This window comes from Macaca mulatta, chromosome 6 (assembly GCF_049350105.2).
Source record: "Macaca mulatta isolate MMU2019108-1 chromosome 6, T2T-MMU8v2.0, whole genome shotgun sequence".
Taxonomy (NCBI): domain Eukaryota; kingdom Metazoa; phylum Chordata; class Mammalia; order Primates; family Cercopithecidae; genus Macaca; species Macaca mulatta.
Window position 1 is genome coordinate 83,333,942 of NC_133411.1, and position 22,351 is coordinate 83,356,292.

Consider the following 22,351-nt stretch of genomic DNA (forward strand, 5'->3'; position numbering starts at 1 on the left):
TAGGATTATAGGCATAAGCCACTGCACCCAGTCTTCTGGATCCTTTTCTACCTCCTCTAATCCTGCCTCTTCTGCCACTGTCTTCCAGCCTGTCATCTATGGAATATCTTGACCTGCCTATGACACGCGACTTTCTTCTCATATCTAAAGCAGCGTGTCTTCTTTACCTTCACCTACTCCCTGGTACTGTTGCTTCATTTAAGTGGGTAGGGCAGAAATGCTATATGTTCATCAGAACTCACTTTACAACCTCTCTTACAGTTAAGCTTGGTCACGTGACTGAATTATCACAGAAAGAATGTGGGTAGATGTGATATCCACCCCTTCATGTGATCCTCCATACCTTCCCTCTCTTCCCATATCTAATGTCTGTTAGACACAGAGGCTTTAACAGAGGACTCCAAGGCCATACAGGAAAACAGAGCCATAGGATGCAAGAAGCCTGGATCCCTGAATGATCACAGGGACGGCTTCCTATTGACTATGCATATCCACATTGGGCTTTGTGTGAATGAGAAATAGATTTTTATTTTGTTGAGCCACTGAGATAAATATATATAGCACTGAGTATTATCATACTTCATACAACGGGCCTGTCTAAATCCAATTCTTAGCTATTCTGTCTGTTTTTGTTGCAACTATCCAGACAGGCCTGACTTGACTCTTCCGAAGAAAAATACCTCAAATGCACATCTTTGATCTTATGAACGCTAAGCTTTAACTGATATAACCATATGCAATCTTTCCACATTCTTTAAATAATCTTTTTTTTTTTTTTTTTTTTTGAGATGGAGTCTTGTTCTGTCGCCCAGGCTGGAGTGCAGTGGTGCGACCTTGTCTCACTGCAAGCTCCACCTCCCAGGTTCACGCCATTCTCATGCCTCAGCCTCCTGGGTAGCTCGGACTACAGGCGCCCGGCACCATGCCCAGCTAATTTTTTGTATTTTTAGTGAGACGGGGTTTCACTGTGTTAGCCAGGATGGTCTCAATCTCCTGACCTTGTGATCCACCCAAAGTGCTGGGATTACAGGCGCGAGCCACCACACCCAGCCTCTTTAGATAATCTTAGAACGGTGATCCTTAGACCTCTTTGAAAATCTGACAGGAACTGGAAATTGTTTTCCAGTAAAAAATTCCTATAGGTACAAAAATACCACGCAAATACCTGAGAGTTCACAAACTCCTAAAGAGCATCTAAGGATTTCAGGATAACTCCTGCTATTGGATTCAGTGATGGATAAAAGTTAGTTTTATACCAGTCTTCTTACACTGAATTGCCCTCTCTTCAATATTAGTTAAAAATATTTGTGAGTGAATTTGGCTGCAAAATAAGTCCATAATAACAACTTAGTCTTTCTGCTTCTATATTTAGTTAATTTTGCCTTCTACCAGATGAGTTTTTCTTCATCTGCTATGTAGTTTTTCTTTAGGGAGAAAACATGTTTGACTCAGGACAAATTTTTGTGACACAGATTTTTCCAGATTTCTTCCAATTTCAAACTTTTCTTGCTTGCTATTTTATTTTGTTTGAGACGGAACCTTGCTCTGTCACCCAGCCTGGAGTGTAGAGTGCGATCTCAGCTCACTGCAATCTCCGCCTCCTGGGTTCAAGCGATTCTCCTGCCTCAGCCTCTCGAGTAGCTGGGATTACAGGCATGTGCCACCACACCTGGCTAATTTTTTAAATCATTATTATTCATTTATTTATTTTTAGACAGGGTCTCACTTGGTCAATCGGACTGGAGTGCAGTGCCACGATCTCGGCTTGCTGCAACCTCTGCCTCCCAGGCTCAAAGCAATTCTCCTGCCTCAGCCTCCCAAGTAGCTGGGATTACAAGCATGTGTCACTATGCCTGGCTAATTTTTGTATTTTTAGTAGAGACGGGGTTTCACCACGTTAGTCAGGCTGGTCTTGAACTCCTGACTTCAAATGATCCACCCACCTTAGCTTCCCAAAGTGCTGGGATTACAGGCGTGAGCCACTGTGCCCGGCCAAGTTTTGTATTTTTAGTAGAGAGGGGGTTTCACTCTGTTGGCCAGGCTGGTCTCGAACTCCTGATCTCAGGTGATCCACTGGCCTCAGCCTCCCAAAGTGCTGGGATTACAGGCATGGGCCACTGCACCCGGCTTCTTGCTATTTTAATTGGGAGGCAACATTGCCAGAGTTTGTCTGCAAAGTAGAATCTTCATGAAAGGAAAACAAAGGTTTGATGGACAGGATTTACTTGTAAGCAGTTTTTTATGTGCTCAAAAGCACCTAAAAGAGAGTTGTGGAAAGAAACGCCTATTGTACAGTAATCATATGAAATTATATCTGAATATACTCTTATCTGTGCAGTGAAGTATTTCAGAAAAGAGAAACACCTTTGTATCTTCAAATAAGTAGGTTGAATGGCTTCAGTTCTGATGGGTCATTTGTAATGATTATCATCCATTTTTCTCTTTGCATTTTAAAGTTTTCTTCTTCATTTGTTAAGACAAACTACACAAAAAGAAAAGAAACAGATATGGGAGAGGAAATAGGGATGAGAGAAAGAGGCTTGATTAGAGGATTTGAAAACATAATGAAATAGAGGTCTCTAAATTGGATTCTGGGCTTTGGTCTTGATAACAACCGTGTACTCAATCCCTCTGCAGCTGAAAAACTGAAAACAGGAAGTGTTTTTGCTTTAGGGGAAAGATTTCATGTCAAAACTAAGGCATAAAGTTGGATGAGCTAGAAATAACCATGATCTTTGTAACCAGAAGAATTATCAGATATTGGGGGTTCCTAGTACGAAAATGCAATCCCCCTATTGACTCTCCTTTCCAGGTTTTTAAAGTATAAGAAAACATGTCTTGTGTTATTAACGGTTCAGATGGAATCAAGCCAGCCAAAGGCACCAGCAAAGCAGGTAGCTACCTGTGTGGTGTGATTTCAGGGATAGTACTTAACTGAAAATATTGCCTTTTATTGAAATGCCCACCCTTACAACCCTTTTTCTTCTGTTATCAAAATGTATATTTAATTAAGCAAGTAATTCATTAGTAACTTATTACTTTAAAGATTCAAACCATATAGTGGTAACTAGTTAATGAACTAATTTATAAATCAGTCATTAATTTGACCCTATATTTTTGCTAACCATTATGACACGAAAAGAATTGGCAGGAAAGTCTCGAATACAGGGGAGAGTAGTGAGTGCAATTAAGAGTATTAGGTGCTGGCTGGGCACAGTGGCTCATACCCATAATCCCAATACTTTGGGAGGCTGAGGTGGGCGGATTACTTAAGGCCGGGAGTTCGAGACCAGCCTGTCCAACATAGTGAAACCTGATCTCTACTAAAAATACAAAAAATTAGCTGGGTGTGGTGGTGCATGCCTGTAATCCCAGCTACTCTGGAGCCTGAGGCAGAAGAATCGCTTGAACTCGGGAGGCAGAGTTTGCAGTGAACCAAGATCACACCACTGTACTTCAGCCTGGGCAACAGAATGAGGCTCTCTCTCTCTCTCTCTCTCTCTATCTATCTATCTATATATATATATATACACACACACACATATATACACACACACACACACGAACACACACACACATACACAATATATATGTGTGTTATATATATGTATGTTGGTGGTCCATTGGCAAAGCTAAGAAAATGGTAGATCAACTCTGCCATCTGCTCAGCAAAAGCCAATCCTTTCACCTATCACATCTGGGCTTATTAGCAGAGGCCTCTATGATCCCTCCGTATCCTGGCATTTCTAGTGAAAAACAACCAGTGCTGACATTGAGTGCCCCTTAAGGGACACTGACACGCCAACTGTCAGGTAAAGGTAGGAAGGGTGAGGCTGGTGTAATTTTCTGTAAGTCTGCAGGCTTAAAAACAAAACAAAACAAACTCAAAAACCTCTAAGATTGATGAACAATAAGAAAATGTTTGGCTTTATTCTTGAATCATAGTAAAAGCTAATATTTATTGAATACGAAGTACAGGCATACCTTGTTTTATTGCACTTCACTTTATTGGACTTTGCAGACGTTGTGTTTTTTACAAGTAGAAGGTTTGTGGCAACTGGGCTGGGCAGGTCTATTGGTGCTATTTTTCCAACAACATGTGTTCACTTCATGTGTCTGTGTCACGTGTTGGTAATTCTCATAATATTTCAAGCTTTTTCATTATGATCATACCTGTTATGGTGATCTGTGGTCGGAGATCTTTGATGTTACTATTGTAATTGTTTTGGGGTGCCACAAACTGTGCCCATACAAGACAGCGAACTTATGGATAAATGTGTGTGCTGACTTCTCCACCTACTGGCTGTTCCTCTATCTCTCTTTCTCTTGCCTCGGGCCTCCTTATTCTCTAAGACACAAAAATATTAAAATTAGGCCAATTAATAATTCTACAGTGACCTCTAAGTGTTCAGTGAAAGGAAGAATCCCAGGTTTCTCACTTTAAGTCAAATGCTAGAAATGATTAAGCTTAGTGAAGAAGGCATGTTGAAAGCCAGGAGAGGCTAAAAGCTAAGCTTCTTATTCCAAACAGCCAAGTTATGAACACCAAGGAAAAGTTACCGAAGGAAATTAAAAGTGCTACTCCAGTGAATACACAAATGATAAGAAAACAAAACAGCCTTATTGCTGATGTGGAGAAAGTTTGAGTGTTCTGGATACATCAAACCGGCCACAGCATTCCCTTAAGCCAAAACCTAATCCTAATCCAGAGCAAGGCCCTAATTTTCTCTCATTCTTTGAAGGCTGAGTGAGGTGAGGGAATCTGCCAAAGAAAAGCTGGAAGCTAGCACAGGTTGCTTCATGAGGTTTAAGGAAAGAAGCCATCTCCATAACAAAAAGGTGCAAGTGAAGCAGCAAGTGCTGATGTAGAAGCTGCAGCAAGATCATTGATGAAGGTGGCTACTCCAAACAACTGATTTTCAATGTAGACAAAAAAGCCTTCTATTGGAAGGAGATGCCATCTAGGACTTTTCTCACTAAAGGGAAGTCAATACCTGGTTTCAAAGCTTCAAAGGACAGAATGACTCGTTAGGGGCTAATGCAGCTGGTAACTTTAAGAAGAAGCCAAGCTCACGTACCATTCTGAAAATCCCAGGGCCCATAAGAAGTATGCTGAGTCTACCCTGTCTGGGCTCTAAAGGAACAACAAAGCCTGGATGATAGCACCTCTGTTTACAACATGGTTTACTGGATATTTGAAGCCTACTGTTGAGACTTACTGCTGAGAAAAATAATTTCTTTCAAAATATTACTGCTCATTGACAATGCACCTGGTCATCCAAGAGCTCTGAGGGAAATATACAAAAAGATTAATGTTTTCATGCCTGCTAACATAACATCCATTCTGCAGCCCATGGACAATCTCACAATAAAACTTTAAGGGATAAGGAGTTACTTCTTTTGAACGAGCAAAGAAAGCGGTTTCTTGAGATGGCATCTACTCCTAGTGAAGACGCTGTGAACGTTGTTGAAATAACAACAAATTTAGAATGGTTCATAAACTTAGCTGATAATGCAGCAGCAGAGTTTGAGAGGATTAAGTCTAATTTTGAAGGAAGTTCTACTATAGGTAGAATGCTATCAAACAGCCTTACATGCTATAGAGAAATCCTTTGTAAAAAGAAGACTCAATTAATGTGGCAAACTTCACTGGTGTCTTATTTTAGGAAATTGCCACAGCTGTCCCAGCTTTCAGTAGCCACTGCCCTTATCAGTCAGCAGCCCATCAACATCAAGGCAAGACCCACCACCAGCAAAAAGATTATGACTTGCCGAAGGATTGGATGATCTTTGGCAATTTTTTCGCAATAAAGTATTTTTCTTTTCTTTCTTTCTTTTTTTTTTTTTTGAGATGGGGTCTTGCTCTGTTGCCCAGGCTGGAGTGCAGTGTGCAATCACAGCTCACTGCAGCCTTGACCTCCCCAGGCTCAGGTGGTCCTGCCACCTCAAGCAATCTGCCTGTCTCAGCCTCCCAAAATGCTACATTTATAGGTATGAGCCACTGTGCCCAGCCAATAATAACGCCTTTTTTTTTTTTTTTTGGTGGGGGGGCAGAGTTTCACTTTTTCTCCAGGCTGAAGCGCAGTGGTATGATCTTGGCTCTCTGCAACCTCCACCTCCTGGGTTCAAGTGATTCTCCTGCCTCAGCCTCCTGAGTAGCTGGGATTATAGGCATGCGCCACCGCACCCAGCTAATTTTTGTATTTTTAGTAGAGACGGTGTTTCACCATGTTGGCCAGGATGTCTTGATCTCCTGATGTCATGATCCGCCTGTCTCAGCCTCCCAAAGTGCTAGGATTACAGGCGTGAGTCACTGCACCCGGCCAATAAAGTATTTTAAATTAAGGTATGTACATTGTTTTAGACACAATGCTATTGCACACTTAGTATACTACATTATACGTAAACATAACTTTTATATATACTAGGAAATCAAAAAATTGGTATGACTCACCTTATTGCAATATTCACCTTTTTAAGATGGTCTGGAACCAAAAGTGTAATATCTTCAAAGTACGCCTGCATATTCTTTGCCATGTTCTACAAACTTCCTATGCGTGAAAGCATTGAAACCTATCTTCACTTTGCAGATAGGGAAACTGAAGCATGTTGAAGTAAATCACACAGTTAGAAAGCAGTGGGGCCAGGATTCAGACTTCAGTGATGTGACATCAAAGCTTGCTGGCTTTATTACTGCACTGCTCTGCTAGAGACTTGTGGCTGGAATAGAGTATGAAGCTCACTCTCAGGGAGGGTTTCCACCAGCATGGCAGTGACACTGAAAGCATTTTGGTCCTTATTTCTTTGTCAAAACACACCATTCAAAGTTATTTTAGAGTATTTGTCTGAAGATTTTGTAACAAATCAATTCCATTTCCAGCTCTCAGAATGGCCCTGTGGTATAGCTCATTGAATATTTGGTCACCTTGGTGATGCCATAGAACCAAGATATTTAGTCAAACTTATCTGGATGTTGCTGTGAAGACAATTTTCAGATGAGATTAACATTTAAATCAGTAGATTTTGAGTAAAGCAAATTACTTCCATAAGGTGCGTGGGCCTCAACCAATCAGTTGAAGGCCTTATATGGAAAAAGACAGAGGTTCCCCAAGGAAAAGAGAACATCTGATTGGTTCTGCTTCTCTGGAGAACCTTCCTAATGTGCCAATACTATTAATTTTGGGGGGGGAGGGCTCTGAAAAACTTTCCCTTGTATTCAGCTATAGTGTTGTAAGCAAAGCTGTTGCAAAATCTTTGTTTACAATGAATGGTCTGAGGTATTATCATGTCCTTTTTTTTTCTTTCTCTGCACAGTCCTGCATAACCCCTTGTTCACAATCAAACTGACTTTCATATACAGAAGCACCAAAAGGCACAGGAATGGATGCCAGTAGACTCATTAGCACCTCCTCAACATCACCTCAGTCCACTTAACTGAGAAACAGCTGTTGAAGATGGCAAGAGCCAAAATAAAACCCAGTTCTCAACCAAATAAAATATCTCTGAAAAGAGGAAAAAATGGTTGTGAGATGTAATTGTCCCATTTTTAGGAGAAACTGCAAAAGAAACAGCCAACAGCTACACAGAAATTTAAGATTGTGCCTACGTTAATTCCAAGCAATAGTCTTTCTATTTATAACCCATGCTAATTAAATGTTATCACTTAACATTCATTATTGACAGAGGTTTTCTGGCTATTGTCAAATCTCAAGTGAAAACCTTTTAGCTTCTTTCATTCCTTCTCAATGAAACCAATTTGGCAGTCTCTTTCAAAGCAGTGTCTTCAATTGGAAAGCACTCCCTCATACATGAATGAATAATGTGTTTCCTCATGTCATTGATAAGATGAGCTTAGAATGAGCTTAGAACGCTACGGTGGTGGTGCTCTGTTCTGGACTGCAGAAAAATCTGGAATGTTAGCTACTATGTAACAAGAGCAGAACATTATGGGGGAAGAAAACACAGAAGGCTAATTTTTCAAAAAATTAAATAAATTTAAGAAATGAATAAAAGAGTCTTAAAATATAAAGCCTAATAAATCTCAAGAGTAGATTGGACATAGCTAATGAGAAAATGAGTTCTGGAAGAAAAGTTGGAAGATATGGAGGATAGAATGAGATGCACCAGCAGACATCTGAGTGGGCCAGTGGTTTATGATATTAGGCATTTTGTTTCTCCTCACTATAAAGATAGGTATTCTTGGACACTTTGCAGGTTTTAAAAATAATTCTCTTGCGGCCGGGCGCGGTGGCTCACACCTGTAATCCCAGCACTTTGGGAGGCCGAGGCTGGTGGATCACCAGGTCAGGAGATTGAGACCATCCTGGCTAACAAAGTGAAACCCCATCTCTACTAAAAATACAAAAAATTAGCTGGGCATGGTGGTGGGTGCCTATAGTCCCAGCTACTCGGGAGGCTGAGGCAGGAGAATGGCGTGAACCTGGGAGGCAGAGCTTGCAATAAGCCGAGATCACGCCACTGCACTCCAGCCTGGGCGACAGAGTGAGACTCTGTCTCAAAAAAAAAAAAAAAAAAAAAAAAGAAAAAGAAAATAATAGTTCTCTTGAAAATTACTACCTTAAAAAGTGACATTGATAAAGATACTCTGAAGAATTGGTCACTTTTATTAATTGGATGAATGCAGGTAAACAAAATTATTAATTCCAGGTAACCCCTTATAGGCATAATCTATCTGCTAATTTCCCTTGCAATCATTTTGTTTTATTTCTTATTCTTAAATAATTTTGTAAAGCACCTCAATTCCTCATTTCACTTCTTCACGTACTGACTGCCTTTCTATATAATAAACAATATGATCTAGCTGGGTGCAGTGGCTCACACCTATAATCCCAGTGCTTTGGGAGGCCAATGCACGAGAATCACTTGAGCCCAGGAGTTTGAGACCAGCCTGGGCTGGGAGATGGGAGACCCCATCTCTACAAAAATTTAAAAATTAGCCAGCATGGTGGTGTGTACCTGTGGTCCCAGTTACTCTGGAGGCTGAGGTAGGAGGATTGCTTGAGCCCAGGAGGTTAAGGTTCTAGTGGGCTGTGATTGTGCCACTGCACTCCAGCCTGGGTGACGGAGCGAGACCCTGTCTCAAAAAAAATTATATGAGCTAACATGTATTCAGTGTTTGTTATTATACTAAGCATTATAAAACAGTTTACATTTATTATCTCATTTAATCTTACAACATGCAAAAGTGGAAGGTAGTGTTATTTTCTTCATTTTACATGGAAGGAATGGAGAACCAAATAGGTTAAGATACTTGCCCAAGGTCATACAGCTACTCATTCATAAAGGAAAACAATTTACATGTGTTTGTCAAGGTTATTCATTGCAGGAGTGACTCATCTCATACCTAATTATAAGTCACTCTTTTATACGACCCGTTTTACACTCCTTCCTCTCCTCTTCCATTACAACTAATCTGATTCCACCCTCCCTTCTCCAAATAAGAAATGTTCACAGTCTGGGAAAAAATATCTAGAAGATTCAATGTTTTTGCTTTTATTATTTTCTCTCCCTTCCTTCCTTCCTTCCTTCCTTCCTTCCTTCCTTCCTTCCTTCCTTCCTTCCTTCCTTCCTTCCTTTCTTTCTTTCTTTCTTTCTTTTTCTTTCTTTCTTTCTTTCTTTCTTGAGACAGAGTCTCACTCTGTCGCCCAGGCTGGAGTGCAGTGTCGCGATCTTGTCTCACTGCAAACTCCGCCTCCAGGATTCACGCCATTCTCTTGCCTCAGCCTCCCAAGTAGCTGGGACTACAGGTGCCAGCCACCACGCCCGGCTAATTTTTTGTATTTTTTTTAGTAGAGACGGGGTTTCACTGTGTTAGCCAGGATGGTCTCAATCTCCCGACCTCGTGATCCGCCTGCCTCAGCCTCCCAAAGTATTATTTTCTTTTTAGTAGAAGTATCTGGATAATTTCTCTCATTTTTCATTTCATTATGATTATAAAGACCTGGCTAATGGTATTTCATATGTTTACTAGGTCTTGAGGAAAATCCTTCAGATTTGGTGTTCTAGGATATCAAGATACTTTTTTTTTTTTTTTTTTTTTTTTTGAGATGGAGTTTCACTCTTTTTGCCCAGGCTGGAGTGCAGTTCTGCAATCTCGGCTCACTGCAACCTCTGCCTCCTGGGTTCAAGTGATTCTCATGCCTCAGCACCCCCGGGGTAGCTGGGATTATAGGGGTGTGCCACCCACGCCCAGCTAATTTTGTATTTTTAGTGGAGATGGGGTTTCACCATAATTGCCAGGCTGGCCTTGAATTCCTGACCTCAGGTGATCCATCCTCCTCGGCCTCCCAAAGTGCTGGAATTACAGGCGTAAGCCACGGCACCCGACCTCAAGACACTTCATGAGGATCGTCAGGTCAAGGTTTAGATGAGAGATTCATTGCGGTGATGTATAGAGGCAACAGCATCCTCCTACATCCTGGCTAGAGCAGCAAAGCTTGCTACTGTTTGGCAAAGTTTCTAGGTGGTATTTTTAGGACAATATCCTCCTCTGTTTGGTGCTGCTGGAATATAGCTCTTGATTCACAGATGGGTGTCTCTGGGGTGACTGGGGAGCTAAATTGTCAAGGCTTCCCCTTACTGGATAAGCAGTGACTCTTTTCCAATTTTTGTAAAATCTTAACAGGCCACCAAGGCTGATGAAAAAAGCTTCAGAAGAGAAACTTGTAGGCACCTACAGGTGGTGTGTCATTTAGAGGGAAGTATACACTTGACAATGCTTTTTTTTTTTTTGGAAACAGAGTCTTGCTCTGTCACCCAGGCTGGGGTGCAGTGGTGCAATCTCGGCTCACTGCAAACTTCAGCTTACTGCAAAATCCGCCTCCTGGGCTCAAGTGATTCTCCCACCTCAGCCTCCCAAGTAGCTGGGACTACAGGCATGTGCCACCATGCCCAGCTAATTTTTGTATTTTTAGTAGAAACAGAGTTTCGCTATGTTGCCCAGGCTGGTTTCAAACTCCTGGACTCAAGTGATCCACCCGCCTCAGCCTCCCAAAGTGCTGGAATTACAAGCGTTAGCCACCATGCCCAGCCATATTTGGCAATATTTCTTAAACCTCAGTGTGACTATGAATCACCTGGGGATCCTGTGAAAGGTCAGACTCTGATTCTGGGTAGGGTCTAAGATTCAGTATTTCTTTTCTTTTCTTTTTATTTTCCTGTGCCAATTCATCTGCAAAGCATTAGATATACATTAATTAAACTGTTGTTGAAATTCTGAAGCTGTCAATCCATGTTAGTGTGCTAGAGTCTTTTTCACATTTCTAAAATTTTCGTGGGTACATAGTAGGTGCCTATGTTTGTGAGGAGAGTCTGCATTTCTGACAAGCTCCCGGGTGATGCTGACACTACTCGTCTCTCAACCACAAGGATATACGGATCTGTATGGAGGAATAATATTGCCTTTCAATGGAGCTAGCCACGGTTGGTTTATTTGTTTTTGCTTATCTTGAAGGCTTGTGCTAAATAATAAAATGTTCCTCACTTTCTTTCCACCTTGTCACTTGTGTTTGGAGCAACACAATGGAAGGAGCAAGCTGTAACTTGTGAACGGGAGACACATTAATGAAAGAAAGCTCCAGAGAGAGAACTCAAGCTGGCCTGTTGCCATGATGCTGGGCTAATCACACTGAGCTGGAAGAGTGATTCCCCTGGAGTCCTTATCAAGTGACACCATCTTAATTACCCAATGAAAAGACAGCCTGTTTCCAGCAAACAATTACTTCCTGATTGATACCCCTGTCTTGTTGAGTATGCTTCCTGACCATTTATAGCCAAACATTTGATGTACTTTTCCTGAGAAGGAAAATCACCTTCTCAGCTATCTCTACTCAGCAGAAGCCCTGACCCACATCACACACAAAAACGTCTACATTTAGCTATCGTGAATGGTTTGAAACTCCTCACTATTTATTATGCTTCGGTGACTTTTACCTTTAGATGAAGAATTGAGAAGGGCACACAAGTTCCTCTCAGCAACATGTTTTATGCTTGAGGCTAAGGCCTCAACTTGGGGAAGGGAAGAAGGTTGTTTCAAGCCTGTGGCTTCCTGTCACTCCCCACCCCTGGAAGACCCTTCACTTTTGGGTGTGGCCTGGAGGTCTCATGGACAGCAGTCCCTTCTGACACCCAGTGAGATATCATTTGGGAGGGCAGTGCAGCCCTCAGTTCCCCTCATGGCTCTCTCTTTCACTTCCCTCCATGGCACCACCACATCGAGTTGAAGATGTTATTGATTAGTGCAGTGGGTATGTAGTGTCCTCCCAATATTCATGTCCACCCAGAACCTCAGATTGTGACCTTAATCTGGAAATAGAATCTTTGCAAATGTGGTTAGTTAAGATGAGATCATACTGAGCTAGGATGAACCTGAAATCCAATCACTGGTATCCTTGTAAGAGCAAAGAACACAAAGAGACAGAGGAGATACACAGAGAAGCCCAAGTAATGATGGGTACAGAGACTAGAGTGGTGCAGCTACAAGCCAAGGAATGCCAGGGATGGCCAGCTAGCAGAAGCTAGGGAAAAACACAGAGGGACTCTCCCCTGGAGTCTTTGGAGGGAGTGTGGCCCTGCCGACACCTTGGTTCTGGACTTCTGTCCTCTAGAACTGTGAGAAAATAAATTTCTGTTGCTTGAAGCCACCCAGTTTGTGGTACTTTGTTGCAGCAGCCCTGGAAAACTAACACAATGAGTAAGGGAAAGTAAAGGAATTAAAAGTTGTGCAGGAAAGAATTTAAAACTATGTGAAAATCATGACTTTCCCCCTTCCATCTAAGGAAAAAGAAATCCCTAAGAATGAATAGGTCCTCCTCATTTGCTCACCTTACTCAAGGCTCAAGTCAGAGCTTTCTATAGGAGCATCTTTTTCAAACCTCCACAGTTCAAATCTCCATCCAGTAGGGGATTTTATTCATTTAGGACTCTTGGGAAATCTCGCTCACTACCATTAGGGATTGGTTTCACCCTAGGGCTAATTTCCCTTCCCCTACAATTTGTGATAATAGTCCCCAGCTGTGTTTTTCTCTAATTCTGAATATCCAGTTTAGAATCACAGCACAAGGGAAGAACCTCAAGCAGGATGTCCAGAACAAGCAATGGCAACTTAGGTTTATTCCGGGTCTCCTACCCTGTAGTTGTAGATCCGCCCTGTCATTCTTTTGAAGGTCCAGTGTGCATGCGTGCACACACACACACACACACACTCGCACACACACACACACATACACAGCTCTACATCTCTCTAGAACAAACATCCACTCTCAGATACAACACAATCCAGTGGAGGAATAATTAGCAAAGGCACCCTGTGCACTTAATGGACTTGTAATGGACTTAGGACATCATATAATGTAACTCTTACTTACTATTACTATGCAGATGTCGATAATACAGGATTTTCACCTTCAAACAAGAGGACAAAAACATGATCCTCTTTGGATATTTTGTGGCATTGAAAAAAGGGACAAAAAAATCCTTTTGGCCACTCTCTGTTTCTTCAAATCATATTTTCATCTTCTAGCAATTAAAAACAAGAGTTCTGGCATGAAGAATAAAGCCAGCACCAATTTTGGCAAATCATAAAGCAAGAAAGGAAAAAAAAATATTTGAATGGAACAGAAAGGAATGGAAAGAAAAAGTGGACATCTTATAACTGGGCCACAGAGATTGCATCTAAACAGTAAAGACGGTCTAGTTGCTCACTTTTTCTTTGGACTTCTAACACCTTAGATAAGTGTCCTTGCTTTACAAAAAATGATATGACTTCTGCCACAAGACAGGCTTGGGGAGAAACCTGGCCATTGGTGTTAAGGTGGATTGCCTCTCCTCGTTTATAATCCGGAGTGTTTTGTGTTGGTTGAGCTCAAAATTCATTCAAATACACTTTCAAAGTTTTCAGTTGATTAAAGTGGCTCTGAAAAAGAAATTCCTAAATTTGTGTCTTTTTGCTGTGCTACTCTTAAATACTTAAAAACCTTTTTTTAATTAGCATAAATACTGCAGGTTGACTACAGACAGCTCTGTTGATCAAGGTTGTCCAGAAAAACAGACCCAATAGGACATAGGAGATATAATACTTATTTATAAATTTATATCTCCATATCAGAAGAAGATGAGATGTCCTAGCTCAAGCAGTGAAGCAGGAAAAAGGGCAAATTCCTCCTTCTTCCACCTTCTTTTGCTTTTGTTTTTGAGACGGAATCTCTCTCTGTTGCCCAGGCTGGAGTGCAGTGGTACGATCTCGGCTCACTGCAACCTCGGCCTCCCATTTTCAAGTGATTCTCCTGCCTCAGCCTCTTGAGTAGCTGGTACTACAGGCATGCACCACCATGCCTGGCTAATTCCACCTTTTTGTTGTTGTTGTTCTATTCAAGTCCTCAATGGATTGGATCATACCTCAACATTGGGGTCCAGGACCATCTGTCTTATTGAGCCCACTGATTCAAATACTAATCTCATTTGGAAACAACCTCACAGATGCACCCAGAAATATCTGGACACCTCATGGCCTAGTCAAGTTAACACATAAAATTAACCATCATAATAGGTAAGCAAAATAAAGAAAATAAAAGCTTATAGCAACATCAATGGAAAAATAACTCATATTTTTACTAATACTACTAACACTCTTCCAGGATTTTTCTTTTCTTTTCTTTTTTGAGATGGAGTCTCGCTCTGTCACCCAGGCTGGAGTGCAATGGTGCGATCTCTGCTCACTGCAACCTCTGCATCCCAGGTTCAAGAGATTCTCCTGCCTCAGCCTCCTGAGTAGCTGGGATTACAGGAGCCCACGACCATGCCTGGCTAATTTTTGTATATTTAGTAGAGACGGGGTTTTACTATGTTGGTCAGGCTGGTCTTGAACTCCTGACCTCATGATCTGCCCCCCCTCAGCCTCCCAAGGTGCTGGGATTACAGGCGTGAACCACCACACCCGGCTGGATTTTTCTATACTTATAAATATCATTAATATGTTATTTTTAAGATGGAATTATATTATATTTTTTGTTTTATGATCTGCTTATCTCCCTAAACTATATTTTGTGAGTATCTTTGCCTTGTTGACAAATGTGCCTCTATATTTATTTAGTCAATCCTGTGGTGCATTTTTACTGTGTCAACTTGGCTGGAACTGTATTCCCTAGAACTTCCTTCCCTGGGTGGCTCTTGGTTACAGTTGGAGAAATAGATGAGTGGAAATTGATGGAAGGTAGAAATGCAGCTGCAGCCATTTTGTTGATAGTAGAGTGTGATGCAGGGCTAGCTGCTGTTGCAGCTCATGCACGTTGTCGCTAATCTGCTAGTTCCCTCTGTAGATATGTACAGCTCTGCAGGGAAGGGCACGAGCTTATCTTGCAGGTTATTGACATCATTAAGGTTGGCAATATGTTCTAGAACCCATAGAACTAGTTACATCCTGAGTTCCACATTCTTGTCTCAGGTTTCAGTTTGTCCTTGCTTCATATTCATCCTTCTTTCCCAAGTGCTGGGTCTGATGATTTCAAGCCCAACACCAGAAGCAGAAGCTGCCTTCTTACATAGATGGCTTGACAACCTCCCACATCTGCATATCTATCCCTATGTGTCACTTACTCACCGTGGTTCTGCTTCTTCTTTTGAACAGTGTAACCAATCTAGAATTTGGTGCCATAAGTGGGGTATTCTGGTTATCTATTACTATGTAATAAAACATCTCAACATATACTGGCTTAAAACAGCAGTCATCATTTTATTAACTCTCATGGTTACTATAGGTTGGGTATTCGAGAAGGACTCTGGGGTGATTCCACTAACGGTTGCTTCAGGTCCCTTCTAGTGTCCTCTGCCACCTGGTCCTAAAGCCAATGCCATTTGCTTTAGGCTTCTCTTATGGCAGCACCTCACTTAAGGCACCAAATTCTCTTCTGGTAATCAATTACCAGCCTAAAAACCACCCTAAAGCAACAATAGTTATTTTATTATCTCTCAGAGTTTCTGTGTATGAGGGATTTGGAAAGGATTCAACTGGCAGGTTCTGGCTCGGTGTCTTCCCGTGTTTGTAGTCTGAAGGTGGCTGGGGCTGGGATGGCAGGAGTATGGAGCAGCTGAGGCTGGCCAGGCATCTCTTTCTCTCAATCTCTCTCTCTTTTTTTTTTTTGAGACAGAGTCTCGCTCTGTTACCCAGGCTGGAGAGCAGTGGTGCAATCTTGGCTCAATGCAACCTTTGCCTCTCAGGTTCAAGCGATTCTCGTACCTCAGCCTCCCGAGTAGCTGGGACTACAGGCACCTGCCACCACACCCGGCTAATTTTTATATTTTCAGTAGAGATAGGGTTTCGCTATGTTGGCCAGGCTGGTCTCAAACTCCTGGCCTCAAGAGATCCACCAGCCTCGGCCTCCCAAAGTGCCGCGATTACAGGCATGAGCCACCACACCTGGCCCAGGCATCCTTCTCTTTACATATAGTCCCAAGGCCTCTCCATGTGTTTTTTCTGCGTGGGCTGCCTCAGAGCCTGGTGGCCTCAGGGCAGTGAGGCCCTTTATATGGTGGCCTAAGACTTTCACAGTGTGAATCCTAGTGAATAAGACAGCACCTTTAATGACTGAGAGTTTTTTTGTTTCGAGAATGTGATATTCTCTTCCTTCTCTAAGGATATTGATGCCTTTTTTTCCCTTTTTTGTTTTCATCTCCTTCCATAGTTTCTTTCTTCCAATATTTTTTGTTTACGCTCTCTTTTATGAGTCTCATCCTTTTAGTTTGCATCTATTTCATTAGTAATAAAGTTAAACCTTTAAAAGCTGATTATTAGTCACACGCATTTTTTCCTTTTTGAACTACCAGTTCATTTCTTTTGCCCATTTTTCTATTGTGTTTGTCTATTCCTTGAAGGTTTCGAAGAACTCTTTATATGTTAATGATACTAAATGTTTGCCATATATATTACAGATATTATTTTCCCATATAGTTGTCATATTTTCCAAACTAAAAATTAGGATAAATGCTGTGTAAAAGGATGTTTATCTGGTTTACCAATGTATGTAGATCAGGGGTGTCCAATCTTTTGGTTTCCCTGGGCCACACTGGAAGAAGAAGAATTGTCTTGGACCACACATAAAATACACTAAACTAACAATAGCTGATGAGCTAAAAAAAAAAAAAAATTGCAAAAAACTCATGTTTTAAGAAAATTTATGAATTTGTGCTGGATTTCATTCAGGCCAGTCCTGGGCCACAAGACCTGTGGGCCACTGGTTGGACAAGCTTGATGTAGATAAAAAGATTTACAAAAACTCATAAAAACAAATTGTACTTAGTTATAATCTAACAATTTACCTTTAAATAAAGGGATTTAAAAAATCCTGAAATAAGAATAATTCTTGAACATCCATACTTACGAGATAGTGTTTCTCAGTCCTAGCTGCACATGAGAATCACTTAGAGAACTTGCAAAGTACTGACGCCCGGCACCTGCCCTCACCGAAGCTTGGTATGGGATTCTAATGTGCAACCAGGGATGCAAACCTCTGCTGTATGTAATTGATCCTATTGATCAAAGTAGACTTCCTGGCTGGGCGTGGTGGCTCATGCTCATAATCTCAGCACTTTGGGAGGCCGAGGTGGGCAGATCACTTGAGCTTAGGAGTTCGAGACCAGCCTGGGTAATATAGTGAGACCTTGTCTCTACAAAAAAATACAAAAATTAGCCAAATGTGGTGGCACATGCCTGTAGTCTCAGCTACTCAGGAGGCTGAGGTGGGAGGATCACCTGAACTTGGGAGGCAGAGGTTGCAGTGAGCCGAGAGCACCACTGCATTCCAGCCTGAGTGACAGAGTGAAACCCTGTCTCAAAACAAAAACAAAAACAAAAAAAAGCAGGCTTCCTATGGGCAAAGATTTCTTTCTGGAGAACTTGGAGCAGAGCATTGCCTGTGAGCCTTGTACTTCCTGGGCTCTAAGCCAGCCTTTTTTTTTTTTTTTTTTGAGACGGAGTCTCACTCTGTCTCCAGGCTGGAGTGTAGTGGCATGATCTCGGCTCACGGCAATCTCCACCTCCTGGGTTTAAGTGATTCTCCTGCCTCAGCCTCCCAAATAGCTGGGACTACAGCTGCGTGCCACCATGCCCAGCCAATTTTTGTATTTTTAGTAGAGACGGGGTTTTGCCATGTTGGCCAGGATGATGATCTCAATCTCTTGACCTCATGATCCACCCGTCTTGGCCTCCCAAAGTGCTGGGATTACAGGCGTGAGCCACCATACCTGGCCTGAGCCAGCCTTTTTATTGAGAGGTCACAGAAAGTCCATTTGCCCATGTGTCTCCACTTCCTCTTCCACTGCCACCTACTGATATTTCCAATATTATTGTCTGTCCTTAAGGGCTCTTTTCTTCTGAAGCAGGATATTTTCATTTAGTTAAGACATCATGTTACCTGGAAGGTTAACACAACGTTTACCTCATTTTTTACTGCTCAAAATGGAGTTCAGGAAAAGCAGACCCTCAGGCCCAACTCTAGACTGAGTCAGAATCCACATTTAAGTAAAATTTTCAGATGATTCATATGCACACTAAAGCTAAAGAAAGACAAGTTTATAGGAAGTTGTCCTCCGGAAGGTAAGCTATAGCAGGCAGGGACCCTGTCTATCTTATTCACGGTTGTGCTGTCACAGGAAAGATTTGCAGTAATATAGGTTGAATGAATGAATGGATTTGATTAGTAAAGAAAATTAAATGTTTTATTTAATATGAGTCATGTAATACGGGTCAACAAGGCTTTCTTTGGATGCCACTATGATAGGCAGAATCAGATCCTGTATATAATTTGCTCAACATAGCATAATATTTGTATCCACTGTATTAGTATGATTTAGGTTGCCTGGCACACATGCTGTGCTCTAATAGGTATAGTGAGTAATTACTTCTATTTGCATTAACACTTTATAAAGGACGTTCATGCATCTTACTTTACGTACTCTCTACAGTGTGCATAGACTTAAGTCTGTGAACCAGGTGAATATGGGTATCTTCGCCTAATTACACAGGAAAACACAGGATTAAGAGATTTGTGGAGGGCTGGACATGGTGACTCACACCTGTAATCCCAGCACTTTGGGAGGCCGAGGTGGGTGGATCACAAAGTCAGGAGTTTGAGACTAGCCTGGCCAACATGGTGAAACCCCTTCTCTACTAAAAATACAAAAATTAGCCGAGTGTAGTGGTGCATGCCTGTAATCCCAGCTACTTGGGAGGCTGAGACAGGAGAATCGCTTGAATCCAGGAGGCAGAGGTTATAGTGAGCTGAGATCATGCCACTGCATTCCAGCCTGGTGACAGAATGAAACTCTGTCTCAAAAAAAAAGAGATTTGTGGAAAGATTCATAGCGAGTTAATGCCGCACTAGAATTTGCACTCAAAATGCCTGGGTTGCTAGACTACTCTCTAGTTACTTACCACTGAAGGCTTGCATTTGGAACTCCACATTGTATATTGCATATATAAACTAGCAGGGTATATATAAACTAGTTCAAACTACCATAGAATGTACATGAAAAAGGCATAATAATGGGTAATAAAATGCTTTCATTTAAAGATACATTTTTCTAGTTTTATATATAGTTTTTTCCCTAGTTCTGTGTAACTAAATTTATTTATTTATTTATTTATTTATTTATTTATTTATTTATAGAGATGGGGGATCTTGCTATGTTGCCCAGTATGGTTTTGAACCCCTGGCCTCAAGCTAGCCTGCCTCCTCAGCCTCCACAGTGGCTGAGGTTTCAGGCATGAGATACTGTGCCTGCTCTGAGTAAGCAAATAATGCCTATAATAAAACTCCCAAATGAACATTGGCACTACAGGTATGTAAAGATTTTTTTAAAATCAATTTTAAAATAAAATCTTACTGGATATTCCTCAGACAGCTAACATGAAAATGCTCTTCCTTTTAGAACTTTATATCCCTGTGAGCTGGAGAAAAGAACACATTTTATTTTATGGAACTGTCGCTTTATTTTTTGAATCAGAAAATAAACCTTCATTTCTTTTAGATGACACTCAGAATAATCTCTGATCATGTAATTTTCTTCTCAATTCACCAGAGGATATTTGTGGCAGTGAACCTCAAAGATGGATGTTTAGGATAATGTTATGACATTAGAAGCAAAATAGATAAGAGACATTTGGAAGGAATTCATGCCAGTCCAATACCCTTTTATAAATTATTCTTTCCTCACCTATTTTTATGTAGGAATGTCATTAGACAGATTCAGCTATCTGTTCAGTAGACTTTCTTGTTTAAACCCAAGAGTGAGGACTGTTTCTTAGTCATCATCATATCCCTCAGACCTTTGTATGTGACACTGTCTTGCATTCAATATCAGTTCAAATATTTGTTTAGTTAAATTACTCAGCTGCATTGTGAGACTCCATATTTACATTCCCTGGATGAATCCCCCCCAAAACTCTAAAGTAATAACAATAAACACTAAACTGAATTCTAAAACTATCCTAAAACAGATTAAAATGACTGTTTTCAAAATGTAAATTTAACTTCTACAAAGCCTGCCCTTAGCAGGAGCACCACACATGGCATCCACTCTGGGTCAAAGTAGAAGGACAATAAAATTGGAAAAGACTAGTAGGTTATGCACCAAAGATCTGAACATGTTTTATTCTAGAAATGAGTGACCAATGTAAGCAAGGTTTTACCTGAAGGACCTGAAGAGAATAAAAAAATAGCTTCCGTATATTGAGAACTTGTGAGATGCTTCCATATATTGAGAACTTGTGGCTGAGCGCGGTGGCTCATGCCTGGAATCCCAGCACTTTGGGAGGCCAAGGTGGGCAGATCATGAGATCAGGAGCTCACGACCAGCCTGGCCAACATGGTGAAACCCTGTCTCTACTAAAAATACAAAAATTAGACGGGGTTGGTGGTGGTGCCTGTAATCCCAGCTACTCGGGAGACTGAGGCAGCAGAACTTGAACCTGGGAGGCAGAGGTTGCAGTGAGCCGGGATCACACCATTGAACTCCAGCCTGGGTGACAAGAGCAAGACTCAGTTTCAAAAAAAAAAAAAAAGAAAGAAAAAGAAAAGAGAACTTGTTAGACTTTGATCAATAGGATCGATTATATACAGCAGGGGTTTGCATCTTTGGTTGCACGTTAGAATCCTCAGACCAACAGCTACTGTACTGAGTTCTTTGCAAATAACAAGCCCCACTGTTATTGTTTCCCATTTACAGGTAAGGACAGATGAGGAAACTGAGACATACAGCAAGCGAGTAACACAGCTAGTGAGTGGCAGAGCTAGGCTTTCAACTCAGGCTCTGGCTCCCACGTCATTGCTGTCTATGCTATGCTGCCTCTCCAAAGTGATAGTTAAACTTTTCTTTTTCTTGTAAGTGAATTAAAACTTTTTCTATCTCTTTCCATTCCTACTTAGAACTAATTTGTTCTGCATTCCATTCATAAACCTCACTGGATAAACCTATTCATAATCCAAATTCGTATTTAAAATCCCACTCTAAACTTATTCCTAAACCCATCATCAAAAATCCCACTCTAAAAGCAGCATGGGAAGCAAAGGTTTTAAGAGATTCCAGTGCCAGTCAGCTTTCCTGAATAACATATTGTGTTTGGCTGGAAAGCCAAAGGGGTGATGCTAATGTAACTATGATATTAGTATGATATTAGTGGGCCAAGATGCATCTGAATAAGTGAGATGGTCTGTGGATGCCCAGGCAGATGGTTTCTTTCTGGAACTCAATATCTGTGTCTTTATGCCAAGGATTTTGAACTGCGTGATGGCTAAGGTTCCTTCCATGCCTGTGTTACTGATCTCAGCTTCACTATTTCCCAGGGATGTGGGTGGACACCTGACACCCAGGGTTCCGTGATATTCTGGGAGACACTTGAAGAGAAAGTGAAGGACAAAAGTGCCAATAAAGTGAAACGAGTATATGTAGTGACAAAGCAATATTCAGTTGATGAAAAATAATGCAAAGGAATTTCATGAAACCCAAACAAATGTAGGCATGTGTTGATTCTCCTCAGTATAGCAAACGAAACAGGTGTCGACATGGAGGGCAGAATCCATTGTCGTTTTTCAATGACCTTGAGGAGTGCTGGCTTCTACTCTGGACCAGGGTGTCATCTTTTTTACATAGTAAATGCCTATAGAGCACCTGCTGTGTGGCAGGCACTGGGGATTGTGTAATGAAACTGACATCCTTGTCGTCATGGAGTTTATATTCATTTTGGATGGAGGCACACTTTGTCCTTTTATTTTCAGATGCCTCTTTATATTTTTAGTCGTCTTAGTGGGTAAAAATGTAGCAAGTTGCATAAAATTAGGCA